The following is a 15,104-nucleotide window of genomic DNA, read 5'->3' on the forward strand; positions in this document are numbered from 1 at the left end:
AAATGGAAACGTCCCACTGCTGTAGCAGCAGCGGCTTCTCAGGGCATAGGCAGAAGTGACGTAAGAGCTGACTCGCCAATGTGGCGTTAATTTAGTTTTTTTGTTAACCGATTAAAATGTTATATAAAATATATATTAAAATATAACAGCCAGGGGTAAAAACAAAACACAGAGGCAAAGAAATATACATAATATTATAAATATATTTGAAAAATACGCGCTTAAAGGATGACGTCATAAACAAGCGCGCAGCTTCCGAAGGACCTTGACCACATCCACCGACCCGTCCACACCGGAACAAAAACACTCACCGCTAAATTCTTCTGATTTAGTGTGGAACTGACTGTAATTTTCTCACATGATGTCCAGTGCTACTCTAAAGGACTACGACATAATTCATTAAGTCTTTGTGTCCCGAAAACCTCATCTTCGCGGGTTGATGCTCTTCAGTGTAGTTAGCTTAGCTTGTTAGCTTAGCTGCTTGTTAGCTAGCTAGCTGCTAACGAAAAGAGGCACATGACTCATCGCCAAGCAGAGATCAAGTGCGGATTTGTTGAGATTGACGTTTGAAAATGTGTGAAAGAACGACACCCAAGTACAAAGAGAAACTTTGTGGAATAAAAGAAGAGAACGAGCAACATCTTCAACTGCTGGACGAAGTTTGCAACCAGCCTCGTGTTGTGCCACTCAAAGCAGGTTTGTACACGTTTTACTCTCATTTGCTTTGTATAGAACAACTTTCTATCGTTAGAAATATGCATCACAACATTAAGTTATTTGGGGAAATCGTTCAAGGTTATTTCCGGTTTATTTTTGAATATTGCCTTTTACTTGCCAGTTTGCTGAACATTTGTTTATGCCAAATGAAATCAGTGCAGAACATGGATGCCAAAGAATAACCATAAACTCCGTGTTTTTTTTCCCAGTTTAAAATTTGAACTGATTATTTAACATTTCACATTTTCCAGTTTTTATATGTTGTTAAAGAAATTAAGTTTGTCATGTCATCATGTTTCAAAACTATGCTTACGGGTTAATAGAAGGTCACAAAAACATGGACCTCTTAAACAGGAAAACGTGAGTTCAGTGGTAAAAGAGTTGTGTCTATGCTGGCAGTTTAGCCGGAAGCCACAAAAACAGATGCACGTCTTGAACCGTGTTTGACAGGAAACCGTTTGGCTCGCATTTAACAGAAGTGTGACCCAAACATGTCTTGTAAGCTGAAACCGTTCGAACAACAGGAAGAGTGTGGACGGGTGTGATAAAGTCAAAGTGTTCATGTTTTTCCATTCTTTATGAGTTTTCATATTCAAATTGCTTTGCTGTGCTTCAATAAAAGGCCGCACAGGAGCGGGAACGCTTTTCTCTTTGCCGGACTTCTCCTCGCAAGTGACAAAGACAATCTTGGCTGGGTGATTCATTTATGAAGGCTTGTCTCGTTTTTGACAAAAACTCTGACATATCTTGTTCAAGCAATTCCTTATGGAATGATTCGACCTGACTCTAAAAACTGTGCAAACTGCGGCAATAAGATCAATGGAGGTTGATCAATGTTTGTGAATAAAACACAAATTATTAAGTTTTTTAAAAAATCAAGTACGTATTGGTCTTATTTATTGAAGAACTTTGTTCTGTCTTCATGTGCGTAGTTTCACCCCATCCAAACATTTAAAATACATTTAATGCGTCCATCCAGGGTTACTCGGATCTCATCAGTGAACAAGCGCATACTGCAAGGAATACATCTGCATCTTTGGCTTACTATGGGCTTAAAAAGCGAGAACATCACAACCCCCTTTTCTACCAACAAGCCCAGGAACCTTTAGTTCTATCTCTAAATGCAAAAAGACATACTTGTAAACATATTTCACTTGAAGGATTCCTATTCTATCAATGACATTATGTTGCGATGGCCCCCAGTGGTCTGCATCAATATGTTGGGGTCCCACAACAGGTGTTCCATCACACCCACACAATCGCGTGTGTGTGCTAACTTCAGCTCGCTTCCAGAAACGTCTGTGACTATGTCAGGAATGAAATCGGGCATCGGCCGCAACGTGCTTCCTTTTTAAATGCTCGTTTATCACTGTTGTGCTGCTATAGGGAGTTTTACATTGTAGGACGTAATTTTGTGAAATGCCCCCATGGTCCGGTCCGAGTTGGGGTTGCACGCATTGCTCCGTGTGCGGCCGGCACAAGCCAAGGTAGCACGGTAGAAACAATATAAGACAAAGTCGACGCACGAGCTTTGACTTGACCAAACCAAATGTGTGTTTGTCTTTGTGTCCTGCAGACGTCAGTGAAAACGATCTCCTTTCTGTGAAAGAGGAGCCAGACTGGACTCACATCAAAAAGGAGGAGGAGGAGATCAACAAGTCACCACTGAACTTTGTCCATATAAAGACTGAAGATGAAAACAAGGATGAGAGTGAGGACAAGAGAGGGGCGGAGCCTACAAGCAGCAGTTCAAGTCATCACGTGACAACAGAAGGTGACGGCGACCACTGGGCGCCATCACAAGCACATAATGAGGACACATTATCACGCTCTCCTGATGATGATGATGATGGGCAAGCCAAACGTGAAAGGGCATGTCACACTGACAGATGGATATGTTCTCACTGTGGGAAATCATTAACTTCAAAATTCTCTTTAAAACTGCACATAAGGACACATCGTGGAGAAAAACCTTTTTCCTGCTCAGTTTGTGGCATGAAATTCGATAAAAAGTCAAATTTAAAAAGGCACACAAGAACACACACTGGAGAAAACCCTTTTTCCTGCTCAGTTTGTGGCATGAAATTCGTTAAAAAGTCAAATTTAAAAAGGCACACAAGAACACACACTGGAGAAAACCCTTTTTCCTGCTCAGTTTGTGGCAAGAGTCTCTCTCATAAAGCGCGTTTAACAGAACACACAAGAACACACACTGGAGAAAAACCCTTTTCCTGCTCAGTTTGCGGAAAAAGTTTCTCTCGAAAGTCTACTTTAGTAAGGCACTCCAGAACACACAGTGGTGAAAAACCTTTTGCTTGCTCGGTTTGTGGCAAAAGCTTCTTTTTTAAGTCAAATTTAACAAGTCACGCAAGAACACACAGTGGTGAAAAACCTTTTTCCTGCTCAGTTTGTGGCAAAAGCTTCTTTTTTAAGTCAAATTTAACAAGTCACGCAAGAACACACACTGGAGAAAACCCTTTTTCCTGCTCAGTTTGTGGCAAGAATTTCTCTCTAAAGGCAAATTTAACAAGCCACACAATAACACACAGTGGTGAAAAACCTTTTTCCTGCTCAATTTGCGGAAAAAGTTTCTCTCGAAAGTCACAATTAACAGTGCACTCAAGAGCACACACTGGTGAAAACCCTTTTTCCTGCTCAGTTTGTGCCAAGAGTTTCTCTCAAAAGTCGCATTTACGAAGCCACACAAGAACACACAGTGGAGACAAGCCATTCAGTTGCAGCATTTGTGCTAAAAAATTCTCCACTAAACATAGTGCTGAGAGACACAATTGTGCTGGTGAGAATAGCAGCGATCCTTGAAGCTTAAAAAAAAGAAAACAAAAAACTGAAGGAACTGACTCTTTGTGGTAAGATGTAAATGTGATTTTGAATAAAATATAAATTAAATTTTGCAAAGCTCTTTTAATGACACTAAGCCAATGTGATCAGTGCCAGAAGAACCATTGTGTCTGAGTGATGATGAGTTTTTTTGTGTTTACATCAAACATTATAAATAAAATTGCTTTTGCCTGGAACAACATTTGTGAACATTATGCTTTTCAGTTGTCTTTTTGTCAGGTTTAAATGCCCTGACGCCTTTTGGGAGAGCTTACTGAAATAACTTACTAAAGGTAACGGCCAAAATAAAAAGATGGCTGAGAGGCCAGGAGGAACCCGACATGGCGTTCATTTTCACCGGCCGGTGGGGGAAAGAGTGGGACAAAGCAGAAGCGAGCAGGCAGCTCCGCGTGACTCCTTCCTCTCTCTTCCTCCCTGCTCTGCTCTGCTCTGATTTTATTAGCTTGACTCAAGAATCACCAGGAGACAAGAAATTAAAATACAATTAGAGTCTGTTTTAGACTAAACTAATCACCAGAAGACTCCAACAGGCAGGAAATCACAACTCACGGTGTAAAGGTTACTTTAACTAAACACATTTTTCGAATAATATTTAGAGGTTATTATACATTTGCCATGACACAGCTTTATTTCAATTTATGGTGCGCATGACATGTTGCAAATTAGTGGAGTGGACTATGCTTGAGTGTTTACAGTTTGAGTGGAGATACAGGAGGAAACCTTTACTGCAGGGAGGTGTCTGCAATTGGCAGGGCGGCGGCACTTCTTCAGAAGTGAGGATGAAGTAAACAACTGTGACGACCGGCTCTGCTAGGGAAGGAGGGAAGTAACATAAACCGAGCTGTTAAATGGTGTGGAGAGAGTTTACAATTTATTTTTAGTAAAGAAAAGAGGTAGGGTTTAAACAAATGATCTCAACCAACAGGTATTAACCCAAGTTGACAAATGTGTATGAATAACAAAAGCAAGTGTCTCCAAACTTCACAAAAGTCCAAACAAGAGACACAACAAGCGCAAGCGAGGCAAACTGAACTCTAAAGTCCCAGCCGCCCTGAGCAGCAGAACCGAGGTCCTTTTATTGGTCCCAGCTGCCCAGGTGGAGCTCGTTGGTTGGGACGTCCATGAGTAACGAGCAGGAAAGCAGTCCACCAACGGGGAACGAGCGGGAAAGCAGTCCAGCAATGGGGAATGAGCAGGAAAGCAGTCCAGCGCTGAGGCACAAGTCCATTGACTTTACAAACGAAAGGGTGGAAGAGTTACTGCAATACAACAAGGGCGTGGCCTTGTAGGTGGGCCCGAGCCCAGGGCCGTAACACAACATCGTGATGAGCCCTGATAGAAGAAGTTGGCACCAAAGTCTGACGCAAACAGCATCGTGCTGGGTCCTGTTAGAAGATGTTGATGTCAAAGTCAGCTGCGACCCACGACGGCACACTCATGATAAACCGGACTAAACAAGCTTTTGAGAAGACGAACTGTACCACCCTTGAGTGTAATCTGATTTCTCAAAGTGTAATCTGATTCCTCGATGTTATAAAAGGGAATGTGTGAAAAACATTGAGGAACAGAAGGGAGATGAAGTTGCCAAATAAACTTTGTTAACCTTTCTGTATCCACTTGAGCTGAGTGCCTCTCTTCTTTCAGCTGTGAACCCTATATGTCAAATTGGCGAACCTGACACACATCTTCAGGATACTGTGTGTGTGTGTGTAAAAATAACAAGTAAGTGACTATGTGTGTGTATTATACATTAATGAGTGTATAAAAACATGATTATGAATACACAAACTGATTACCTATCCTCAGCGCATCTTACATTTCCCCCCTGTTTGTGGTGTTTAAGACAGATCATCATAATGAAATCATACAACAGTGTGATTATCAGTGGAGGGGTGAAAACCCTCAGTAGGGACAAAATTCCCCTCCTCCCTTCCGGCGTGGAACGAGATCCTCATAATTTGATGACCATCAGGGAATAAAACATATATATATATATATATATATATATATAGAAAGAAACATTTCTATATGCCTAGTGAAAAATAATAAAACTGTCTCCACGCAGAGCTTGTCCCTGGGGAGACTTGGTGGAGGCCCTTGCCTCGTGGTAGGAGAGGACGGCCGTCCTTACTTCCCGGATCTTCGTGTGTGGTGTATGTGTGCACTTGTTGGGTCAGGGGCAAAAAGGGTCCATGTGTTTTTTAGGTTTCAGTGTCCAGTTCGAGTTCATCATTCTCAACATCAATTTGATTGGAATGGTACGTTTGGGCAACAAACATACGATTAACCATAGTCTTTGTCATAGGAACAATGCAACATGAACAAACGACACATAACAAAATGAAAACTATGATTATCCCGATAAATTGTGTCTTTCAAATTTTTCATAGTGGTCATAACATCAATAATTGTTTCATTTTACTAAAAATTTAAATGCAGTAATGTTCTCCAATCAAGGCTGAAATTTCTTTATGTACGTCATTAATGTCCAAACAATATCTGATCTTTTTGTTCTGTGGCTTCAACATTCGTATCTGTGGCTGGTTGTGTGCTTCTGATGTGCGTGTGGTCCGAGATTGTGACTCAGGTGAGCTCCTGTTCGAGGGATTCGCGTTGTCAGGAATTTAGCTGGAAACCGGTGAAGCTTGTACTGCAACTGGTGGATCCAGCTGCCACGCCCCGCGACCTTTGCGGCGTCGGGGTCACTGCCATCATCTGGCGAGGGCCATCTCAGCATTCACTTGTCCCAACGGAGTCGTTTCAACACCTTGAAGAAGAGTTGGTCTCCCACACGGACGTGATTTCTCTGTGGATCAGAACACACTGACCAGTAATTGTGTCTTTGCATCTTTGTCAGTCAAACATGTCTTTCATGTGGACTGAGACCGATGTGCCAGTCGCTGGTGGTTCTGATGAACCTGAGAGTCTATGTGTGAAGCCATATAGGATTTCAAAAGGGGATAGCGTCCTTCCTTCGGCTGGCACTATCCTCATTGCTGTGATTGAAAAATAGTCTGGCCATTGTCTTTTTTTTTTCTTGATAAGTCTGGACTTAATAGTTCCATTAGTTCCATTTCGTTACAACATCATTCACAAAATGCATCATTTTCACTTTAAATCACTTCTTGAAAGTCCAAATGTCAGGATAATTTGATTACAAAACACTTTTTCCAACTGTTTTAGCATCATCATATCTTGTTGGAAACAACTTAACCCATTTTGATAACATTAATTACAACCAAACAACATTGCATCTCAAACAAATAACACATTGTCTAAAAAAAGGTTTTTTGTTGAAAAGTCTGTATGTGGGAACAATTTCATATCATACTTCCCCTCTGTCGACACACGACTATCTGCTCGTGTGTCAATCATCTTATTCCTCTAATCAATGAATTAGGCAGCCAGGATTTGCCATCTGCCAATTTGCTGATCCTGTCCTCATGTTTGCACCTTTGTTCTCCCAATGTGTGCATTCAATTAGTGGTGTATTTTTCCTGGCGTGATATCAAATTGTCAAGTTGACTTGCTGTGAGTGTGTGTGTGTGTGTGTGTTCATTTTCCTTTATAGTAATGCAGTGCCGACTTTGAGGTCATGCTTTGGGCTGCAGCCTTCGCTGCATTGTCAGCGAGGCAGTTTCCAATTGTATTTGGGTCATTTTATTAAGTAAGTTTTGCTTTTCAAATAACCATTTAGGCATGTTTTATGCACAACATTTCGTTTCCTGTTGTGGTTTTAAAAGCCCTTGTCTGCCCAATGTCGACAGAACACATGAACATTTATCTTGACTGTCAGTTCACATTGTAACCATACAACCCATCAAAGATGGGAAACCCCAAATTTTGACTTGCTCACACCCGCCTAGGCTCTTCCTGCCCATTCTAACAATTTCGCTCCTACAAATGATCTGTTTTGTGACCTTGGTTCTTAAACGCTTCTACTCCTCATCAGTTCGGAATGTGCACCTCATTTCTTTCTTGTCAGTCTGGAATGTGCACCTGTTTTTTTTTTCTTACACGCCTGAATCAGTGCAAAACATCATGCTGCTTGTCCTGAACATACAGAATTTAGTATCCCTTGAAACTAAATTTCCATTTGCAATCCCCAAAACAAAAAATGTTCCTCCAGTCGGGAGAAAAATGTCCTAAAAGAAAATGTCCATAAGGTCAAGTCGCGGTTTGGTGATAATTTGGAGCGGCTTCCACAGTCGTGTGGCGTCTTCTAGTGGTGCGGGAAAAAGTGACGCTGGGCTGAAACGCACCGCACCTTATCAGTGTAATGTGTCCCAGTGACAATTAGGTCGCCGTGCAATGTGAATGTGGTGGACAAGAATGTCATTTTTTAATTCCTGAAGCAGCAGTCAAGACTGCTTGAACACACTCTGACGTGGCTCTTACCACGGGATCCAATTATTGTGACTAATATGCAAATGGATTCACTTTCCTGTGTTTCTGCAGCAACACATGTCCATGAAGCCATTTTTTTGCAGTCACTGTTTGCTCAATGCTCATAGTAATTTGGTAGTGCGTTAAGATGCTTTGTCCATACAATCTCCTTTTTGGTCTCATATTCACTTGAAAATTATGTTTACTACACACTAAACATGATCTACAAAAATTTTAAAAAGGTTTGTTGTCCTAGCTGTACTATGGATATCAATCCCTCCTGTTGAGACATCGGAATTTCCATGACTCAATTTAGCAGTTAAATATCAAGTTGGTAGTGCTAATACATCGTAATCAATGAGTTCATGCTTGACAAGTTCAAAAGCTTTGTCAGCCTTAAGTGTTCAAACAATTTTTCTCTTCCGCAAATGTCATTGCCTGGTCATAAATGATGTCCAGCAATGCTTGTGTGATTTCTGAGTAATTTGCAATTCATGCTACAAAAAGAATTACACACTTCTATAAAAAACATTTACTCGTCTGTTATTGGCTTTAAGGCTCTGGCAATGTTTTGCTTATCACTGACAATGCGCCCTTTTAAGGTTTTGACATTTGTGTAAATTCGCCCTTGCTTTTTGATTCTGTATTAAAGTCCAATTGTGTCAGTGTATCGCGGACTAATAAGTAAAACGCATGTTGATGTAGAACTCCTTCTACACACACTTTTTATGTTTGTTTTTTACGTCACGTGATCCTCCGTTGCTACCACAACTCGTCCTGAAAAAGTAATGTTTGTAACAAGACTTACTGCTTTCTCCCTTTTTGTCATGATCCGCGTCGGACATGACCGGGGTTTTGTTATTGTTTTCATGTTCATGCGGTTTTGTTATTGTTTTCTTCACCTCCCGGCCATGTGCACTTGTTATTGTTTTGATCTGCTGAGTAGGGGCCTTTCCCCTCAGCACCTCGCCCTCACCAGCCACGCACCTGTTCCCCGTCAGCTCACACACCTGATGCCCATCCGCACTCCTAATGACTGGACTATATAAACACCTCATCCCAACAACTCAGTGTCGGAACATTGCCCCTGCTACGCCTGCCCTATGCAATTGCTGCCGCACTTTCCGGACTTCCACGACCACGGTTGTTCCTGTCAAGTTCATGCTCTTGTTCACGTCCTCGTTCCCGTCACGCCCCTCAGCGTTTTGCCCCCGGCTTATGTTCCTCGTCTTCCTTTTCTGTTAGTCACGTTTTGGTTGCGTCCTTGTTATTTTTCATCCTGCCACGTTTGTTTGTCCACGCCCCGTTGTTTGTCCTCGTTAGATTTATTTAATAAACTCCCTTAGTTTACCCTTCTCCTGCTTCCTCGCTCTTTGGGTCCACCCACCTCTTCGCCGAACGGCGAAACCTGACACTTTTTTTTCTTCCTTCTGCTCAACACGTTCATGCTTTTTGTGCATAATTTTCTTTTCCATTTTACAAGTTGGACAACTAAAATGACCGTATTTTCGCAGTCATAAAGCGCACTTTAAAGTCGCAATTTTTTTCCGAAACAAACAAAGCGCCTTGTCAGGCGATACGCTCATTAAATGGACAAAGTATCACTCACGACCATCAGCTCTTGTCATCAACGGGCTGTTGCGAGTGCATGTTAGCACATCCTGCTGGGCAAAGAGTGAGTTGTCCATGCTTACAATTGACCGTGACTAATACACTATATTCTTGATTTTTTTAAACCACAATGGCCGAAGGAGGGAAAAGTGTGGATTTAATTTCAGATCCACTTGCAAGGACATTTTCAAGTCGGACCTTTCAAGAGAAGCTATATCGTCCAACACTCACTCAGTGGTGCGGGAGTGTGTTTCTGGATATTATTTGTCCAGCCGTGGTGTCATAAATGATGATATTTTGATGTGGATTCATTCAAGTAGGACGAAGTAGGAATTCCCTGAAGGCTCAGGTGTGAAATGCACTGAAGTAACTTAAAAAGTAAAAGTAAAAAAATTATGATTGTTTAAGAATGTGCAAGAAAGAACTCAATCTGATCGAAATTTTGTGCTTTGACAAATGTTGAAAATAATGATATTTTCCAGGAGGTATTTATTTCTTTGTTGTTTATTCTTTCAATTCTATACTTATTTCAATATTTGAGTATTATTTTTCTTTCAATATGTAGTATATTTTGTCTTTGAAGTGTGGGTCCTTGCTGCCTTCCGGAGAGGCAGCCGAGCAAGGCTGGATTGGTGATGGAAAAGAACAAAAGAAAGAAGAAAGATTTTATTCTCGTCACATGCTGATGTCAAAAGAAGTCTCCCCAAAAACGTGCGAGCCCCCTCTCAGACATTCCCTTCTTATCGGGAATGCCCAAATAGGACATGAATATCTAATTTTCCCTTGTTGCATATGCATTCCCATCACGCTAGTCTTCGGGATTTCCCTCCAAAAGTCCCCCAGAGGGAGAGCAGATGCGTCTCCCCGTTGATACGACCAGTCTACTCGTGACCACCTTAAATTACTTCCATACCCTGGAAGGTCACTGACCTCGGGAGAGAATTGCCCCCACCATAAACAATGCTCAGGCCTATTTTCTCTCAGGGCAGTATCTGGTTACATCAGAACTTCAGAACCAAGACTGGTCACTTCTGTGAGCTCAAGTCCCTTCATAGTTTCATAAAGAGAATTACTTCCCATATCTAAATTAGGCCATTTAAAAATACACAACTTATTTTTTCATTTATTTCAATGTATATTTAAGCTTGCTTATGTAATACTACAATATTTATTCAATTATTTTAATGTGAAATTATATAAATATTAATTTAAACCTTTTTATTTCACTCTTGAATATTTCTGAACAAATTTGTTCATTTCAATATGTATGCAATTTAAATTATTCCATCCATCCAGCCATTTTCTGCCGCTCATCTGGGGTCGGGTAGTTGAATTAATTTAATACGTAAGTATTTTTTATAATTCAATATTTATTTCAAGGACTCTTCTCAATTAGTTCAATATTTATAAAATGTTTCTATATTTATTAATTGCATTAAGTCTGTATGCCGTTGCCAATTTTACATTTTAATATTTCCCGATTTCATTATATAAGCAATCCAAAGTATAAAAAATATAATAGAGCATGAACAAAAATATTTGGTATATTTTACAAAATTATATTTTTTCCGAAGTGAGATTCTGCTTAGCAATTCACCCCAAACACTTGATAGAGCTCAACCTAGAAAGAGGTTTTAGCAAGTCAGATATTTATTCAGAAAGCGAAATATTAAATTTATGTGAGGGGATATTTGAAGAGTTTGAGTTTTGTTCAATGGACCATACATATACGAGCCAGCCAAACACAACGAGAAAACCAGCGCTGACTCCAGTTGCCATCAGATTGCCAACTCCTGACATACCAAAACCTTGAAGAGAAACTGAGACTATTTGCGTTTCTCTTTCTGGTTCTTTTTTTTTTTTTTCCTTTTTGATGTGAGTCAAGTCTGGCTCCTCTTTCACAGAACGGAGACCGTTTTCACTGACGTCTGGAGAAAGACAAATTTGGTTTGGTCAAGTCAAACCTCAGGCGGCGACTTTGTCTTATTTTCTACCGTGCTATCTTGACTTGTGCCTGCCGCATACGGAGCAATGCGTGCGACCTCAACTTGGACTCGACCATGGGGGCATTTCACAAAATTACGTCCTACGATGTAAACCTCCTTTTAGCAGCACAACAGTGATAAACGAGCATTTAAAAAGGAAGCACGCTGCGGCTGATGCCCGATTTCATTCCTGACATAGTCACAGACGTTTCTGGAATATGTATTCTAATTCAACTAAGATACACCAAAATATTTTTTTAGAGTTCACTGAATTATTTTGGAACTGCAATGATGCTTAACAGCCATAGGGTGTCAGTAATGAGTGACAAAGAAACTCAACAACTCCGATTGTTCCGTCATCATTTTCATTTGCATAAATTATCAAGAACTATGAGTTGAGGGGGAGATGCAAACCACCTGGGCCACAGGAACTTTATTACCAGGAACTAAATGTTCCTGGACTTGTTTGTAGAAAAGGGGGTTGTGACGGTCTCCCTTTTTAAGCCCATAGTAAGCCAAAGATGCAGATGCATTCCAATGTGCATTCTTGTGTGGATTGTAAAACTTGAATTTTGAGACAAGCTTTTACCACAAACTGAGCAAGAAAAAGGGTTTTCTTGCCCATTATCATCATCATTGTCATGAGCGTCTGATAATGTGTCCTCACTGTGTGCTTGTGATGGCCCCCAGTGGTCTTCATCACCTTTTGTTTTCACGTGATGACTTGAACTGCTGCTTGGAGGCTCCGCCCCTCTCTTGTCCTCACTCTCATCCTTGTTTTCATCTTCAGTCTTTATCGGGAGAACGTTCACTGATGACTTGTTGATCTCCTCCTCCTTTTTGATGTGAGTCAAGTCTGGCTCCTCTTTCACAGAACGGAGATCGTTTTCACTGACGTCTGCAGGACACAAAAAGACAAACACACATTTAATTTGGTCAAGTCAAAGGTCAGGCGGCGACTTTGTCTTATATTGTTTCTACCGTGCTACCTTGACTTGTGCCTGCCGCACACGGAGCAATGCGTGCGACCCCGATTTGGACCGGACCATGGGGGCATTTCACAAAGTTACGTCCTACGATGTAAATCTCCCTTTAGCAGCACAACAACAGTGATAAACGAGCAATTAAAAAGGAAGCACGTTGCGGCTGATGCCGATTTAATTCCTGACATACTCACAGACGTTTCTGGAAGCGAGCTGAAGTTAGCACACACCGGCTTTTGTGTGCGTCTGATGGAACACCTGTTGTGGGACCCCAACATTTTGATGCAGACCACTGGGGGCCATCGCAACATAATGTCATTGATAGAATAGGAATCCTTCAAGTGAAATATGTTTACAAGTTTTTCATTTTGCATTTAGAGATAGTTTCATCGTGGGTACTTTTTGCTTCCATTCTAATCTGTATGCCTAAAAGAATTAAAGGGGCCCTGCCACCCTGGCATCATAGTCGCTATTTATTGCATGATTTATGTTTGTTTTTTTTCCCAAACTGACATTTAGCCTGCTAGTACGTTCCAACATTCCCCCTTTTTTTTTTTTATAAAATTTTTGTTTCTAAATAAATTTTAAAACAAAATTACGTGTGAAGAATCAAAATCCCTACACATAAATTAAGCAACAACACTTTCCCTCTGACTTTCCCCAAACAACTTAATGTTGTGATGCATATTTTTAACGATAGAAAGTCATTCTTTACAAAGCAAATGAGAGTAAAACGTGTACAAACCTGCTTTGTGTAGCACAACACGAGGCTGCTCGCAACCTTCGCCCAGAAGTTGAAGATGTTGCTCGTTCTCTTCTTTTATTCCACAAAGTTCCTCTTTGTTCTTGGGTGTTGTTCTTTCACACATTTTCAAATGATAATTCCAAAAAATCCGCCCTTGATCTCTGCTTGGCGATGAGTCATGTGCCTCTTTTCGTTAGCGGCTAGCTAGCTAACAAGCTAAGCTAACTACGCCGAAAAGCATCAACGCGCGAAAATGAGGTTATCGGCACACAAAGACTTAATGAATTATGTCGTGGTACTTTAGAGTAGCACTGGACATTCTGTGAGAAAATTACAGTCAGTTCCACACTAAATCAGAAGAATTTAGCGGTGGGTGTTTTTGTTCCGGTGTGGACGGGTCGGTGGATGTGGTCGAGGTCCTTCGGAAGCTGCGCGCTTGCTAATGACGTCATGCTTTAAGCACGTATTTTTCAAATATATTTCTTTGCCTCTGTTTTTGTTTTTACCCCTGGCTGTTCTATTTCAATATATATTTTATATAATATTTTAAATCGGTTGATAAAAAAAAAAAAAAATAACTAAATTAACGCCACATTGGCGAGTCGGCTTCCACGTCACTTCCGCCGATGCCTCGAGAAGCCGCTGCTGCAACAGCAGTGGGACGTTTACGTTTCTCCGACCAAACTTGCAACAATGCTGTGGTTCACTCGGGCTGCAAGATTGTATGAATATGATGTCTGCATATACTAGCAGTGCCTCTCAGTTATTTCACGCCCGCCCCTTCCAAGAAGAAAAAGATTCGCTCCCCACCACCACCAATTTTTTTCTGTCTTTGTATATTGATGTTAGATTGTCAATAAAATATCCATAAACTAAGCTAAATTTATAAGAAATATAATTTTGAGAACTATTATTGTGAGGATCTCGAAAGTCGGTACTCTGTTTTGCAAATATTGATGAGATGATAAATATTTACTCATAGTTTTTGTATCAACTTTATTGACATTTGCAAACCAAACACAGTTATTAATACGTACATAATTTAGAAAAGACAAAAAGAAGAGCCAGGGGGATTTTAAACAAAAATTCTTTGTAAATAACATAAAGCAACAGCTTTAGTATGTTTACGATACGTTTTTTTAAAAAACAATTTTATGGTTACTATACGTTTTTTTTTAATGTTACTGTAATGTTCCGTCTTCTATCTTAAGAAGTCACGCTGGTACAGTGATGCTGCAGGCTTGTGTCTCTTTATTTATTGACTTGCATTCTCGTCTATGTGCAGACACACGAGTTCGTCTGGTAACCACGCACACATCAGGCAATACTGCCAACTAGTGACTAATGATATAACGGCTATCATTACATCTCCCTTTCAAACGTTAATCAATGCCTATGCCTTTTTTTTAATAAACATTTTTTATTTTATAATTATTATTATAATAATTTAGTTTTGTTCGCAATTATTTTCACTTCTTTTCAATATCTACCCATTTTTTTTTCTGACAACAAGCAGCTCTACAACAATTTTAGCAACAATAACACAACATTAAACATTTTCAATCAGCCTGTCCGGTTGTTGTCTAACTCTTGTTGATCTTTGAAGAGGTTCAGTACTCCCAGAAATTGCTGGTGGTTGAGGTCTGTGCTCCTTCGATGTATCCGCCTGCTTTGCAGCCTCAGCCGCATCAGAAGATTTCTTACAGTTCCCGGGAACCTTCAGAAGACTCCTCCTGTTCCTCCTCACTCTTTGTCCATGCTTTGTTTCCACAATGTAAGATCTCGGTCCGGCTTCGATAAGGACAGTCACTTTTCTGT

General features: G+C 40.5%; 1 long non-coding RNA gene across 1 annotated transcript in view; it reads left to right on the forward strand.

Moving 5' to 3' along the window:
* Nucleotides 1-2,452: 2,452 nt before the first annotated feature.
* LOC148342411 (uncharacterized) overlaps nucleotides 2,453-15,104 on the forward strand; it is a 108,792-nt gene continuing 96,140 nt past the window's right edge. Inside the window, exon 1 of the long non-coding RNA XR_015842221.1 lies at nucleotides 2,453-2,581. This is a non-coding gene — a long non-coding RNA (uncharacterized LOC148342411). The remainder of the gene's footprint in view (nucleotides 2,582-15,104) is intronic.

This window comes from Idiotropiscis lumnitzeri, chromosome 2 (genome assembly GCF_059441095.1).
Source record: "Idiotropiscis lumnitzeri isolate Australia: NSW breed Sydney's pygmy pipehorse chromosome 2, RoL_Ilum_1.0, whole genome shotgun sequence".
Classification (NCBI taxonomy): Eukaryota; Metazoa; Chordata; class Actinopteri; order Syngnathiformes; family Syngnathidae; genus Idiotropiscis; species Idiotropiscis lumnitzeri.